The sequence below is a fragment of the Amblyomma maculatum genome, chromosome 9, assembly GCF_055883805.1.
Source record: "Amblyomma maculatum isolate TAMU_Amacu chromosome 9, ASM5588380v1, whole genome shotgun sequence".
NCBI lineage: Eukaryota > Metazoa > Arthropoda > Arachnida > Ixodida > Ixodidae > Amblyomma > Amblyomma maculatum.
Window position 1 is genome coordinate 84,867,967 of NC_139352.1, and position 13,677 is coordinate 84,881,643.

A 13,677-nucleotide genomic window follows, 5' to 3' on the forward strand; every position below is an offset into this window, starting at 1 on the left:
TCCTTGGGAACAGTAGTCGAGCGCCGTAACCACTGCGCCACCCCGGCGGGGCAGCTGCCAGTTTGGGCGAGATGGCGTGGTACCTCTGTTGTAGCGATGTTGTCGGCTCCGGATAGCCCAGTCTACGGAGAACAGTCCGCCCCACTCTAGTGTCTCGAAGGCGCGTGAGCTGGCCAGTCCTTCACGCTTCTATTAGCTCTTCTGCGGTGTTGTGGAGGCCAAGCTGAAGCAGGCGATGCGTCGAGGTGTACGGGGGAGTTCCAAGGGCTGTCTTTACTGCCGATCGTAGAAAGATGTTCAGGTGATTGGGTTCAGTTCGATTGAACTTGTGATAAGGAGCGTAAAACGTCATACGGCTGATTAATAACGCCTGCATGATTCGCATGGTATCCCTTTCTTTGAGACCCACACGTCTGTTGGAAATATGGCGGATCAAGTGCGCCACCTGCGCGAATGGCTTCTTCAGCAGCTTTATAGTGAAGACCGCTCTACCATTGTTCTGCAGATACAGGCCCAGTACCCTTAGCCGATCCACTCTAGGGATGGGAATTCCTTCGAGATGCAAGTCGATTTCCCGTCGACTACATGGGCCCTCGCTCGCGCACGAATCACAAGCAGTTCTGATTTCTCAGGCGCGCATGTAGGCCCGCGCTCCTTTGCGTATTGCTGTGTTATCTCAATTGTTTTTTGAAGGCTCTCTTGGATGTGACCTTCAGAGCCTTTGGTGATCTATAACGTGATGTCGTCAGCATAGAGCGCATGATGCAGATCAGGGATTCTTAACAGCAGCGGAGGAAGCCCTGCCATCGCCACGTTGAACAATCTGGGCGACGACACCGAAACTTGTGGGGTGCCTCTACAGTGAGACGTATCGGTTCAGATCGTACGTCTCCGATACCCAGGGTAGCAGTTGGATCCATGAGGAAAGCCCTCACGTAATCATAAGTTCGTTAGCCACAATGTGGCCTCGCCAGGCCTGCCGAGATGGCATCGTGCGATATGTTGTCAAAGGCCCCCTTCAGGTCTAGGGCAGGACAGCACGGGCCTGGGTCCTGCCCGGATGATCTGTCACTTCCTCCTCAAGCTGAATGTGAACATCTTGAGTAGAGAGATGCGACCGGAACCCGAGCATCGTGTTAGGGAAGATGTTGGTTTCCAAGTGTGTGTACAGCCGGCTGAGCACTACATGCTACATCAGTTTGCCAACACACGACGTTAGTGATATGGGTCGAAGATTCTGAAGGGAGAGCTGCTTGCCTGGTTTCGGAATTAAATTCATGTAAATATGACACCATTCTTGCGGGAGTGTATCGGTCCTCCATATGTCATTATAATAACGGGTCAAGAAAGTTATTGATTCGTCGTCAAGGTTCTGGAGCATCTTATAAGTAATACCGTCCGCCCAAGGCGCTGCGCTCCTTCTCAGGCTCGCGAGTGCTGCTCGAACCTCTGATTCTGTGATGTCGTCATCCAGGGGTGAAAACTTATTTCGGTGGGGCTAGTGTCTATACTGCGGTCTGGGCCCTGTCAGTATAAAGCGCGCCTCCAGGGCATGCAGCAGTACAGTGCTATCTTACGCTTCCTTATGGAGGAGTTCCGCAACCTCTTTAGAGGTTTCCTCTTTGGTCTTGGACGGGTCAAGAAGGCCTTAGAGGAGCGACCACATTTTGGCCGTTCCGAGTGTTTCCTACAGCCTTGTGCAGAGCCTGTGCCAGTTGGAACTCGTGAGCTCTTCTGCACAGCGCTCTGCCGCAATAGTACGTTCCGCTGTATGTTTCCGTAGTTTGCTCCCTCCATCTGCGGACAAGTCCTCTTCGAGATTCCCACAGATGGAGGAGGTGTGGGTCCATCTCAGGTGTCTTTTCTGTGGCCTTCCCTACGGATGTGACATTCCTTAAATCCATCTGAAACTGCCTCACCCATTCAGCCAAAGAGAGTAGCTCACCTTCTTTCAAAGCAAGTCTTTGTTTTCGGAAGGCGTCCCAGTCCGTGAGGCACAGCTGACGACCATACACACGGCCCACTCTCACTTGCATCGCCGTCTCAAGGACAAAATGGTCGCTGCCCAAAGACTGTTCTAGGGTGGTCCACGTGCACGGAATTTGCATGCGAACTAGCTTCAGGTCAAGGCGTGTGTCCCGGTTCACGTTGTTACCCATATGGGTGGGATGGTCTGTTTCAGTCAAAAGAGTCAGTTGGGTGCGGGAAATAGCCAGGGAAAGCTCACGGCCCTTGGGAGTTTCGGTTCTGTAGCCCCACGAAGGAAGGGACGCGTTGAAATCATCCATAATTATTAGAAAAAAACTGATTTATTTATAAGAAGGGAAATGCACGGTAACTGTCTCACTTGTTTTCTGTGGACACCGCAACCGCGCCGTAAGGGAAGGGAGGAAGGTGGGAGTGAGAGTGGAAAGAGGAGCCGTAGTGAAGGGCTACGGAGTAATTTCGACCACCTGGGGATCTTTAACGTGCGCTGACATCGCACAGCTCACGGACGCCTTTTCGCTTCGCCTTCGAAGCGAAGAGGCATTCTCACTTGGATTCACAACCTTGAGGGCGTACGTCACTGTTGCCCGTTTTGGAGAACTGTAAACATTCAACACAAATACTCTGTCATGGCCTCTTTCTGGAGGCAGGAGCTCGAGCAAAAAGTGTGAAATGTGTGTGTTGTGCCATTGAGCATTAACCGCGGTCATATCATTGGTAACCAAAATGGCTACGCGTGGTGTTTCGTAGGGTCCAATATTTGTTGCGTGAATGTTGAATATCCTGCGAGTGTTGGTGTGCAGCTCCTTTCTTGGAGGGCGATAACATCTGGTTTGTGTCCGCAATACTATACGAATTGCTGCAGACCTGCCTTTTTTTCTGACGAAAGCCTCTGGGATTCCACTGTCATGCTACAATGGTAGGAGCCGGCGGTGCAATTTTTGTCTGTAGTTTGTGCTTAAGGTGTCCCATGATAATTAGTTTGGGCTCGAACATGGGCTACTTTATCCTGTAAAACTGAGCACGTTCCGTGGCGAGCAGTCAAAATTTGCCCGGCTTCACGGCAAGCGGCGCAACAAACAGCGGAGTCCGCACAATGCAGAAGGAGGAGGAGGAGGAGGTAAACTTTCTTTAAAGAAGAGGTCGTAGGCGCGGGGTGGGTTGACGTTCCCGTCCCCGTGGTAGGCTCCTCTTCTAGGCCGGACGCCAGGTGGCCGACCGACGATGTCGTTCGGCGACCTCTTCGGCCCGCTCCGTTACTCGGAGTTGAACCTCCGGGTCGGAGCTGAGCAGCGCGGCCTCCCACTGAGATTGGGTAGAGAGCTGCAGACTCTGTGATGGCTTGTCTTGATTACATGAGTATAGGATGTGTGGTGTATCTGCCTTTTGATGTCCACAGAGAGAACAGCCAGGGCTGAACTGCTCTGGGAACCATATGGAGTACATTTACGGATTAAAGAAAGTGTCTGTTTGAAGCTCCCGCCAGGTGACTTGTTGTGTTTTACTTAGAGATCGATGTGGCTCTGGGAAGATTTGTCTTTCTTTCTTGAAGTGGGTAGTAATTTCTTTGTAGGTTGTCATCCGCTCCCTGGTCGACCTGAGCTCAGGGCAGCGCACCTCCCGGTTAACTACGGATCCTCGGGCAAATTGGTGCGCTGCCTCGTTCCCAGGATGGTCCGAATGGGCAGGGACCCAGATCAATGTGATAAGGCGGGTATGGGAGATTTTTGTAAGATTTTGATGGCTGCGGAGTGGGCCCTTCCTTTTGCAAAATTTAGAATTGCGGTTTTAGAGTCGCTAAGGATGTATTTGGCAGTGGTGGAGGTAATGGCTAAAGCTATGGCAGCCTCTTCGGCCGAAGAGGCTGCCATAGCTTTAGCCAATGCAGAAGGAGGGTTGGATTGAAAGTAGAAATAAAAATTGGCGCCCTTATGGATGCTGCAGAGTAGTTTTGACCACCTGGGGATCTAAAATGAGGTGACATAGTAGTAGGTGGTGAAGGGTAGCAGTTCCTGGCCCTACGGGGCTGGGAGGGTAGGTCAATGCCGCTTGGAACGGGGGCTAGCCAGCCGCCGAATTTTTATCTGTTGTAGGCTGTCATTGCACCCGCCGTTGCTTCGGTGGTGGACGACAGCTGTAGCGGCGCGCGTATTTCTCTCCCTATTCGTTTTTTCTTTCTTCTCAATTTTTTCTTCTGTCTGCACGAGGCGTGTGCTGTGCGATGTCTTAAAGATCCCCAGGTGGTCGAAATTGCTCCGAAGCCCCCCACTACGACTCCTCTTTCTCTCTTTCCACTTTCACCCCCACCTTCCTCCCGTCCCTTAAGGCGCGGTTAAGGTGTCCACAGAAAAACAAGTCAATCAGCTCCTGCGCCTTTCCCTTCCTATAAATCACTCTCATCAGGCAGCGGAAGTGGGTCGGCTACAGAGGCAGTAGCATACCCGTGCATTTTCTTCCTACAGCCACAACAAGTGACATAGAACAGCACATAGACGCCTTTTCGTTTCGCCTCCATCGAAACGCATCCGCCGACGCTCGGGGTCGAACCCAGGTACTCTGACACAGGAGTCAGCATCTTTACCGCTGCACCACCGCGGGTTTTTTTAATGCGACAGCATTACTTCGGTATGTTCACAGATTTCTGTCCGCAGACTTTGTCCGCAGACCGTGTCCGCGGACCGTGTCCGCAAAATTATGTCCGCAGCAGTTGTAACTGAGAAATGGTAGAGGTTAATGAGTGGTGTCAATCAATAGAGGGTGACGTATTGTTGTGTTCGTAATATTAATTACGCCAATAAGTTATTTAGGTAATTATTTAAAATAACTCGTTCACAAAAACGAAAAGGCGCAGTATCTGCCACACTAGGTCTGTGGACACCTGGAGCGCGCCGTAAGGGAAAAAGGAAGGTTGGAGTGGAAGTGGAAAGAGAGAAACGGGTGCCATAGTGTATATGCCGTCAACAATACGACGTCACGCAACCGGACGTCGATCCGAAAATGTGCATAGGAAGGATTGGCGCTCAATTTCAAAGTATCAAAGACCAAAAAGGGTGAAGGAGAGCTGAATTACCCACGCTGCACAGAATGGGGGGGGGCCCAGTAGGTCCGGTCCAGGAGGTAGGGCTGGGGCAACCATCATAAAACCTGCATTGGTCCCCCATGGGGCAAAAGTTGGCAAGCCCATGTTCCTCCTGCAAGGGTCCCATAGCGGCGTTGCTCGGGCTAATGCAGAGCACACTCCTGCATCCAGGCCACAAGGGTCCTTTGTCGGATATTTGAGGACAATTTCAACTAAATGTGGGCTCTTTATGGGAAAGCCCTCATAGATCTGAAATGAGGCCGCCCCCAATAAATCTTTGTGGGACCAACATCGGCCGTATTGGGGCAAACAAAAAACGGACATGCTCACATGCTGCCCCAATTGGCCCCTTGTAGGTTACTTGAGGATAGGTGAAATGTGAATAAGAGCTCAATTTGGGCAAGCCCTCGTGAAGCCCAAATGAGGCAGCCTTAGCTAACCCGCCTTAGGTCCCACATAGGCTGTAATGAGGCTGGAAGGCGGGCGTGCCCGCATGGTACCAAACTCGCTCCCTTGTGGGCACTTTGAAGGCACGTGCAACAGCAGGTGGGCTTTAGGTTCAAACACAACACCCAGCACAATTGCGGCTGCCCACACAAAGCTGCCTTATATCCCACATGGGCCGTAATAGAGCTGGAAGGCGGGAGGGCCCGCATGATACCAAAATCGGTCCCTTGTGGGGAAATTGAAAGCAAGTGGACTTTAGGTTCAAAAAAAAAAAAAAAAACACCCAGCCCAATTGGGGCTGCCCACACAAAACGGCTGTAGGTCCCACATCGGCCGTAATGGTGCTAGAAGGCGTGCGTGCAATTGTGTAATCTATCTTTCTTACCTTTATTTTATTAGATATTGCCCTCAAAAGATATTTCCACTCCCGCTGCCTCGTGCGTACAGAAGAGAAAATAGACAAGAAAGAAGAGGAGAAAGATGCGCGCCGCAACAACAGCCGTCGTCCACCACCACTGAAGTGGTGGCGGGTGCAATGACGGCCTACAACAGATACAAATCAGTGGCAGGCTAGCCCCCACCACAAGCGGCGGTGACCTACCTGTCTTAGCCCCATCAAGGCCAAGATCGGTGGTGGACCACGGCTATTGTTGCGGCGTGCGTCTTTCTGTCCCTCTTCTTCTTCCTTTCTTCTCTATGTTCTCTGTCCGCACGAGGCGGCGGGGGGCTGGGACAGGTAGGTCAAAGCCGCTTGCGGCGTGGGCTAGCCTGCCACAGAATTTTTATTTGTTGTAGGCCGTCATTGCCCCCGCCACCGCTTCGGCGGTGGACGACAGCTGTTGTTGGGGCGCGCGTCTTTCTCTCCCTCTTCCTTTTCTTTCTTCTCTGGTTTCTCTTCTGTCTACATTAGGCAGCGGAAATTGCTCCGCTACAGAGCCAGTAGCAGGCCCGTGCATTTTCTTTTCCTTTTTACTACAACAACAACAGCAATATTACTGTTCAGAACACACATATCCATAGCCTGAACAAGACGTACATAAGGTCATTTAGGACTAAATAATGTTTTGAATTATTGTTAAATTTAATATTGTGGCTTTTTAGAAAGTACAGGCATGTATAAAATAATTGCCCAATTATTTGCATAAATATTGATTGGGAAAACTTGGACTAATTCTTCCCATCAGTTTCCTGCGTCGGACCCCTATGAGAATAATGTGGGCAAGCCCAAGTGCGGCTTGCGCTACTGAACCCGCATCGGTCCTATGTCCTTATATGAAAGGCTAACCGAAATAATAATAAAAAAATGTTCATCCAGAGCAGCTGCCCGAATCTGTCCAAAGTAAGACCATCGGAGTGAGTTGGCGGGATGTCCTTTTGACAATGCGGGGAAAATGTGGGCAGCCCCGAAGGGCTACCTGCATCGGTCCCTAATGGGGCCGATCGGGGCTTTGTCGTCAGCCTCCTTCAGGTCTGCGTCGGCCCATCTTGCAGCACCCACATTGAGCTCACCGGGGCTATCCTGCACTGCCTACATTGGACCCACCGGGGCCCACCCTTTATAGCCCTCCTCGTGCTACCTGGGTAATCAACTAGAAGCAACAAGAGGCAGCAACGGTGCTGTTGCATTACTCCAATGCAGATTATGCAGAGCTGTTTAATTTTTTTCAAAAGACGACAGTTTTAGGAATAGCTCTATCCTGATCATGCCCACTCCAGCAAGTTGCAGCACATGTCACAGAAGCCGGCAGAACTAAGTAAGCAGGTACTTGCCCCAACAGACAAGCCCGACAAAAGAAGGCAAGGCTGGCTAAGAGAATAGCCAGCGAGCTCCCCGAGCTAAGACGACGAGTGCATAATACCCAGAAATGGGGCGTAACAAACACAAACACGTGAGAAGAGCCACAACACACGCGCACACTACCAACTGTAAAGTGGATCTGAACACACACTACCTCTTCACCATTCCTCTTTTTATACACCCAAGTACATCTTCTCATCATCCTCTTCTTTGCCAAGGAGGTAGTAGCACTTTCTTCCAGAACATAAACATCGTCCAAACATGACAGTCACCCATTCTACACTCACGTACATCTCCACACACCTCTGATTTTCCCAGCAGCTAATACCACATTCGAACTCCACCACATAGTCACATAGTCACACACTAACAACCAACCACTATACATGTGCAGTAAGAAATGTCCATCCAAAACGCATCACTTGTGAAGTCCCTATGTAATGGAAAAACTGTAACATACCCAATATGTCCACGAAGCAACAAAGTACATGAGAATGAGAAGTATATGTACTTCATGGGAAAAGTATCAATAAACAAACATGGCCTCAATACATGAGAGGTGTCTAAAATAACAGCTTTATGTCCGATAATAAACTCGATTCATTCCATTGCTCAAAAAGATTCCTCAATAAAAGTAATTTTTTTTTCTACGTAAACTCAGTGAGGCTTCACTAATACATCTGTCTTCTTTCTTCTGTACCCAGGACGCCTCTAAAATTTCGCGCGCCATTTTATCCCGACTTTTCCTAAAATATTATGCCTGCTAAACAATGGCTCACACTTGCACTTCTGACATTGCAGGGGGAAATTTGACCCCTTCCCATTTTCTGTGGACTTCTCATGTTCCCTTATTCTATCGTTGATACATCTTCCAGTCTGCCCTATATATACTTTACCGCACGTCAGTGGAGTCTCGTAAATACCTCCCACCACACATCCAACAAAACTCTTTGCATGCTTCTTATCGCATTGTGGTTTCTTTCGCCTCCCTATTAATGCACGCAACCCACCCATTTTTTTTTTGGCGCAGAAAACACAACTGACACCTCATATCTAGCTGCCACCTTTTTCAGGCAGTGCGCCACTCTATGAATATAAGGTATCACTTGTGGGCGTTTATTTCTCAACTTACCTGCAGTCCTTTTTTTTTTTTCTTTCATTTTCTGAAGCAGAGACTCTGCTACCCCACAAATAATCCTAACAGGGAAACCAGCCACCCGAAGCCTTTGTAATTGGTTATTGAAGCTATCCTCAGCCATATGTTCACATGGTTTTAACAGGGCTGACTACGAACAGAGGGAAGCTATCCCTCTTTTAACAGTCTTTGAATGAGCTGAACCATATGGAAGTAGCTCTTTTTTAGCCCTGAGAAAATACTTCCAACAACTTCCCCAGCACAAATTTTCATATTTAAATCTAGAAACTGCAACTTGTTGTCCACAGGTAGTTCATGAGTAAAAGTAACTCCTTTTTCTTGTATCCTAAAATAGAAAGGACGCGTTCCACACGTGGGAACACTGGGACGAGTTGTGATAAACTGGGACGATTGTGGTATTAGCTGCAGGGTAAAGCAGAGGTGTGTGGAGGCGTACGTGAAGAATGGGTGACTGTCATGTTTGGACGATGTTTATGTTCTGGAAGAAAGTGCTACTATCTCATTGGCAAAGAAGAGGATGATGAGATGTACTTGGGTGTAGAAGTAGAGGAGTGGTGAGGAGGAAGTGTGTGTTCAGATCCATATTACAGTTGGTAGTGTGCGCGTGTGTTGTGTCTCTTCTCATGTATTTGTGTTTGTTGCGCCCCATTTCTGGGTATTATGCAGCACCAACTAGCCCCTCAAGCTGTTATTATAAGACTAGTGCATGCCAATCGTCCGAGCTGGACCACATGGCGGCACCAGTAAGTAACTAACATTGCTGCATTGCCCCTCTCGGTGGAAAAGGCATCGTCCCGATGCCGCGTGACGAGGTCAAGCAGAACCGTAGGCGGCGTGAATGTCGCGTTGACGGGGAAATATCGGAAGCGGCCGGACATAGGAGTAATACGAAAAAAACATACGTGGCTCGATCTCAGCTGACGCGGATGAGCTATATCCTGGCAACGCGTACGAATTCTCATTGTGCTTGCCGTCGGGAGCAGCGAACAGTTCCTTGAGTGTCACTTGGCAACTGACATCGCTGAGTTTGCGCAGCACTTCGTGCACTTCTTACGGACCGACGTAGCGGCTCAGAAGCTTCTTGGAACGACCTCGCAGGGAAACAGGGGTCCACACCCAGCAATGATCGCCAGGGTGACAAAATACATCCCTGTGAGGAAGGTTGTAGCGTTGGACATCTTTAGATTACATTGTACGGACTCTCACTCTAGCCAGCTGGCGGTCAGTCATCATGCTGAATCAATTGGTCAGCGCCGGCTTCTGATGGGTGGGCAACATTTGACAGTAGCATTCCGACCAGCTTGGTAACGGCTTCGCGACCGTATACCAAACGAAACGGTGTGAAGCCGGTCATTTTCTGAACTGTAGTGTTTTACGCGAATGGCGCATGCGACAGTATCTAGTTTTAGTTCTTACAGTGTTCGTCGACGTACATAGAAAACATATCGGCGATGGCCTTAATGAGACGCTTAGTAATTAGGCCATTTGTCTGAGGATGGTAAACTGTTGTTCTGCGATGACAAGTGCCACTGAGACGCATAATACCGTGGCTTAAAGCTGAACTAAATGCCGTGGGTTTGTTTTATAAAACTACCTCAAGGGCATCATGACGAACCACTAGGTTAAAGATGAAAAGTTCGCAATATAAGTAGATGTGCCATTGCCATGCCGCCGCGGTTATATAAATTATTGTCAAGTGTGTTCTGTTTGTTATAATAACAGGAATAATTCTGAAGGAGTGAACGTACCCTTCTCCTTTTTTAAGGCGAAAGCCGGCTCATTGAACAAAATCCCGTGCGCGGGAGGTGTGCTCGAAATCTGTCATATTCCACAAGATGTGTTCTGGTCTAGCGTTGCTGCCATCTGCAGTCCCACACTAGAACGCTCGCCAATAAGCGCCACGCGACAGGAGGGAACTGATTGATTTAAACTGATTGATTTATAGGAAGGAAAAGATGCGGTAACTGTCTCACTTGTTTTCTGTGCACACCTCAACCGTGCCGTATGGGAAGGGAGGAAGGTGGGAGTGAACGTGGAAAGAGAGAAAGAGGAGCCGTAGTGGAGGGCTGCGGAGTAATTTCGACCCCCTGGGGATCTTTAACGTGCGCTGACGATTCACCGCCAACACGGAATACCACAGCTTGATTCACGCTGAACATACCTTTACGACCCAAACGACTGGGTTGGTGGTGTCAGGCTGCAGTCGGAAGCAGGAGAGGAATTTCACATCTCTGCCGGCGGTGGGTATCATAAGTCGCGTCAGCCGTGGGTAAGGCGATCAGAAGCATTGAACAACAGGCGATGATGGTCTTGAGGCAGCATGCCTCGTTGACGACAGTATCGAGAGATGTGTTCATTCATGCCACAGCTGTAAAACACATGTTGTGGGCGCCATCGGTCAGACTAAAAGCGGGTGCAGACTTGTTCTGGCTGGCAATTGTAGTCGAACCTGTGTGCTGACAAAACCACCCCACCTATGTAGGCGGTACTTCGACGAATCCACTGCTGGGATTAGTCTACGTCGGCATATTGTCTGCTGTTGTCTAAGTAAGGCGCATTTCGAGCCGGCGTCCAGGAAGCTGATACGGTCGCGGGTTCTACCTACAGCGCGCAACCTTCATATTGGTGTTCTTTCCAGATGGCAGATTTTTGTTGCGCAGCAGTTCTCCGACGATCCGGTGTCATAGATCAGCCATCCACTCCGAAGCACTTACATCAATGCTTGCGATGGATGTGACGTTAGCCAGTCACTCAAATTTAGGTGTGATGTGGCGCAGCTTCAAGCTTTCGAAAGTGCGGCAGTGCCTGATCACATGAGCAGGGGAGTTCAAATTACCTTTGCTAATAAGGAACGTGTACAAGACTTCGGTGATATCTTTGAGTAAGTGTCCCAATACAGCTTCGTCGGGTTTATGATCTTGCACAACTTCACAATGCCCTCGATATATGCGGTGCACGTCTCACCTGATACCTGGGCTTGCTGCCGCAATGTTTGCTCTGCAAGTTTCTTTTTCGCGGATCTGTCGCAAATCACTTCTTTATTTTTCCTGTGAAACGATCCCAGCCGGTAAGTGAAACGTCATGATTGTCAAACCAAATAAGCGCTGATCCTTCAAAGAAGATCACGTTCGCAACTTTCCCGGTTGAATCCCAAAGATTATACTCGCCCACGTGTTCCTAGTTGGTCAAACACTCGTTGACGTCCACGTCAGATTTTGTACCAAAGATGCGCGGCTCGCGTAATGTTGCATGCTTCCCAGTGCAGATATTGCTCGATAGGCGTCTCCGTCTTGAGCTATATTGGATGGTAGGGGCGGTAAACAAGCAATTTCGCGGTTTCGTCAAAGACAATGGAGACTCGAATTGATCCACCTCTTACCTCTACCACAACTGTTACGTACTCAGTACGTAACAGTTGTGGCACTCCCGTTACGTACTCAGTACGTAACGGAGGTGCCTATCGTTTAGTCTAGGCAGTGAGAGTACCCAAAGCATGTCATCTACTGCTTCCTCCTCTTCACACTCCACCTCCTTCTCCCTTCCCATGAAGTCCCAAAACACGTGGCAATGTCATATAGTACTCATTAGTGGTACACATCATAATATTTGCGCCCCTCCCATTGGATTATCACATCGAAATATACCAGTGTGGCCCACTAATCAACCTTAACCCCCCCTTTAACGCGAAATATTATTTAACGAGAGTCCATTTTTCCAGTTTACGCCATATCAGTGTATAGATTAAGATCGACAGGCAGGTCAGGTATGTATATTCTATCATTTGTCCCACCCGAGCGAAATAACCGAGACTCTAGAGATTTTCAAGCTTTGCAGCTCCCCCTGACTTGTTGGTCTTCACTTTAATACCTTAAAGACCCTCATTAGATGGAATTACATAAGAGGTCGGCGGCCATGTGACCGCGATAACGCAACCATCACAAAAATTCGTTACAAAGGAACAGAGGAGGAGGAGGAGGATAAACTTTTATTAACTGAGGAAGTTAGGGAGGCAGGAGCTTCCGCGTTAGATGGCTAGGAGCCCTTGAGCTCTGGTGACCTGGGTTGCACGCTCGATGGCCCGCAGTTGGATTAGCGAGTCTTAGTTGAGCATATCAGCCTCCGCTGCTGGAAGGTGCAGAGCTGCAGATCCCGCTGAGGGGGATCTCGTGTGCATGCCCATAGTATGTGGTGCAAGTTGGCCCTTTGGTATCATGAGTGACAGTAAGGGGTGTATAATGCAGGCTATGCGTGGGCGTAGGTGACTGGATTTGGAAAGGAAGGCGTAATTTTTGCCAGGTGACTTTCTGTGCCTTTATGGGAGATATGTGTCCCGGAGCGTACAGTGTACGTTTAGAGGAAAGTGTAATGTAATTTATAAATAGGGAGCTATACGGTCCCTCGCCAACCTAATGAGGGGTTGTCCGGTCAACCGACTGACGAGTCCTCGGGCGAAATTGTGGGCATCCTCACTACCAGAATGGGACGAATGGGCTGGTGTCCAGATTAGCAGTATTCAGCGGCGAGTTGTTTGAGAGGCAAGCAGTAATTTGAGATCTATAGGGGAATCCTGCCTTTGCTGTTATTTCTTATTGCAGTTTAGGGGTCGCCAATTATATTGTTACGAAGCGGCAAGCCGATGAAGACAGGAGACAGAACATGACCGATGACGATGGTAGATGACGTTTAATGAATGTTCGCGGCGGGCCTAGCGCGAGCGCTCCTGCCCGCGCCACTGCCCGCTTCTTCTTCCTTGTCGTCCGTAACATGACCCGGGGCCACCGAGCGATCGTCCCGATCGTGGACGAGGAAGTATAGCGATGTTAATGATTTTATGGCGTGATGATGGGCGTGTCTGGATGCTTGAAGAAGAAGAGGAAGAAGGAAGAATAGAATGGCTTGCCGGTACGATGTATGATGCGTGGGTGATCCGCCTCCCTTAGAGTTGTCAACCATCCGTCACCAGAGTCCATGGGACCGATGGCTCGAGGTCACGTCGGGCAGCTTGGGCGGGGGTTGCGTGTTTGTGTCCATCGGTTCCTTCGGGTCATTCGGGTCTTTCGGGTCCTTCATCTCGGTTCTGATTGGTCTGTTCTCCTTGTCTTCAGGTCCGGGCTGGGGGCTGGGCGGTGGTAGTTCTTCAGGTCTGGGCTTGAAGGGCTGGGGCGAAGCTGCTCGGCGATGTCCCTGGGCCCTCGGTGATGGCCCCGGCTT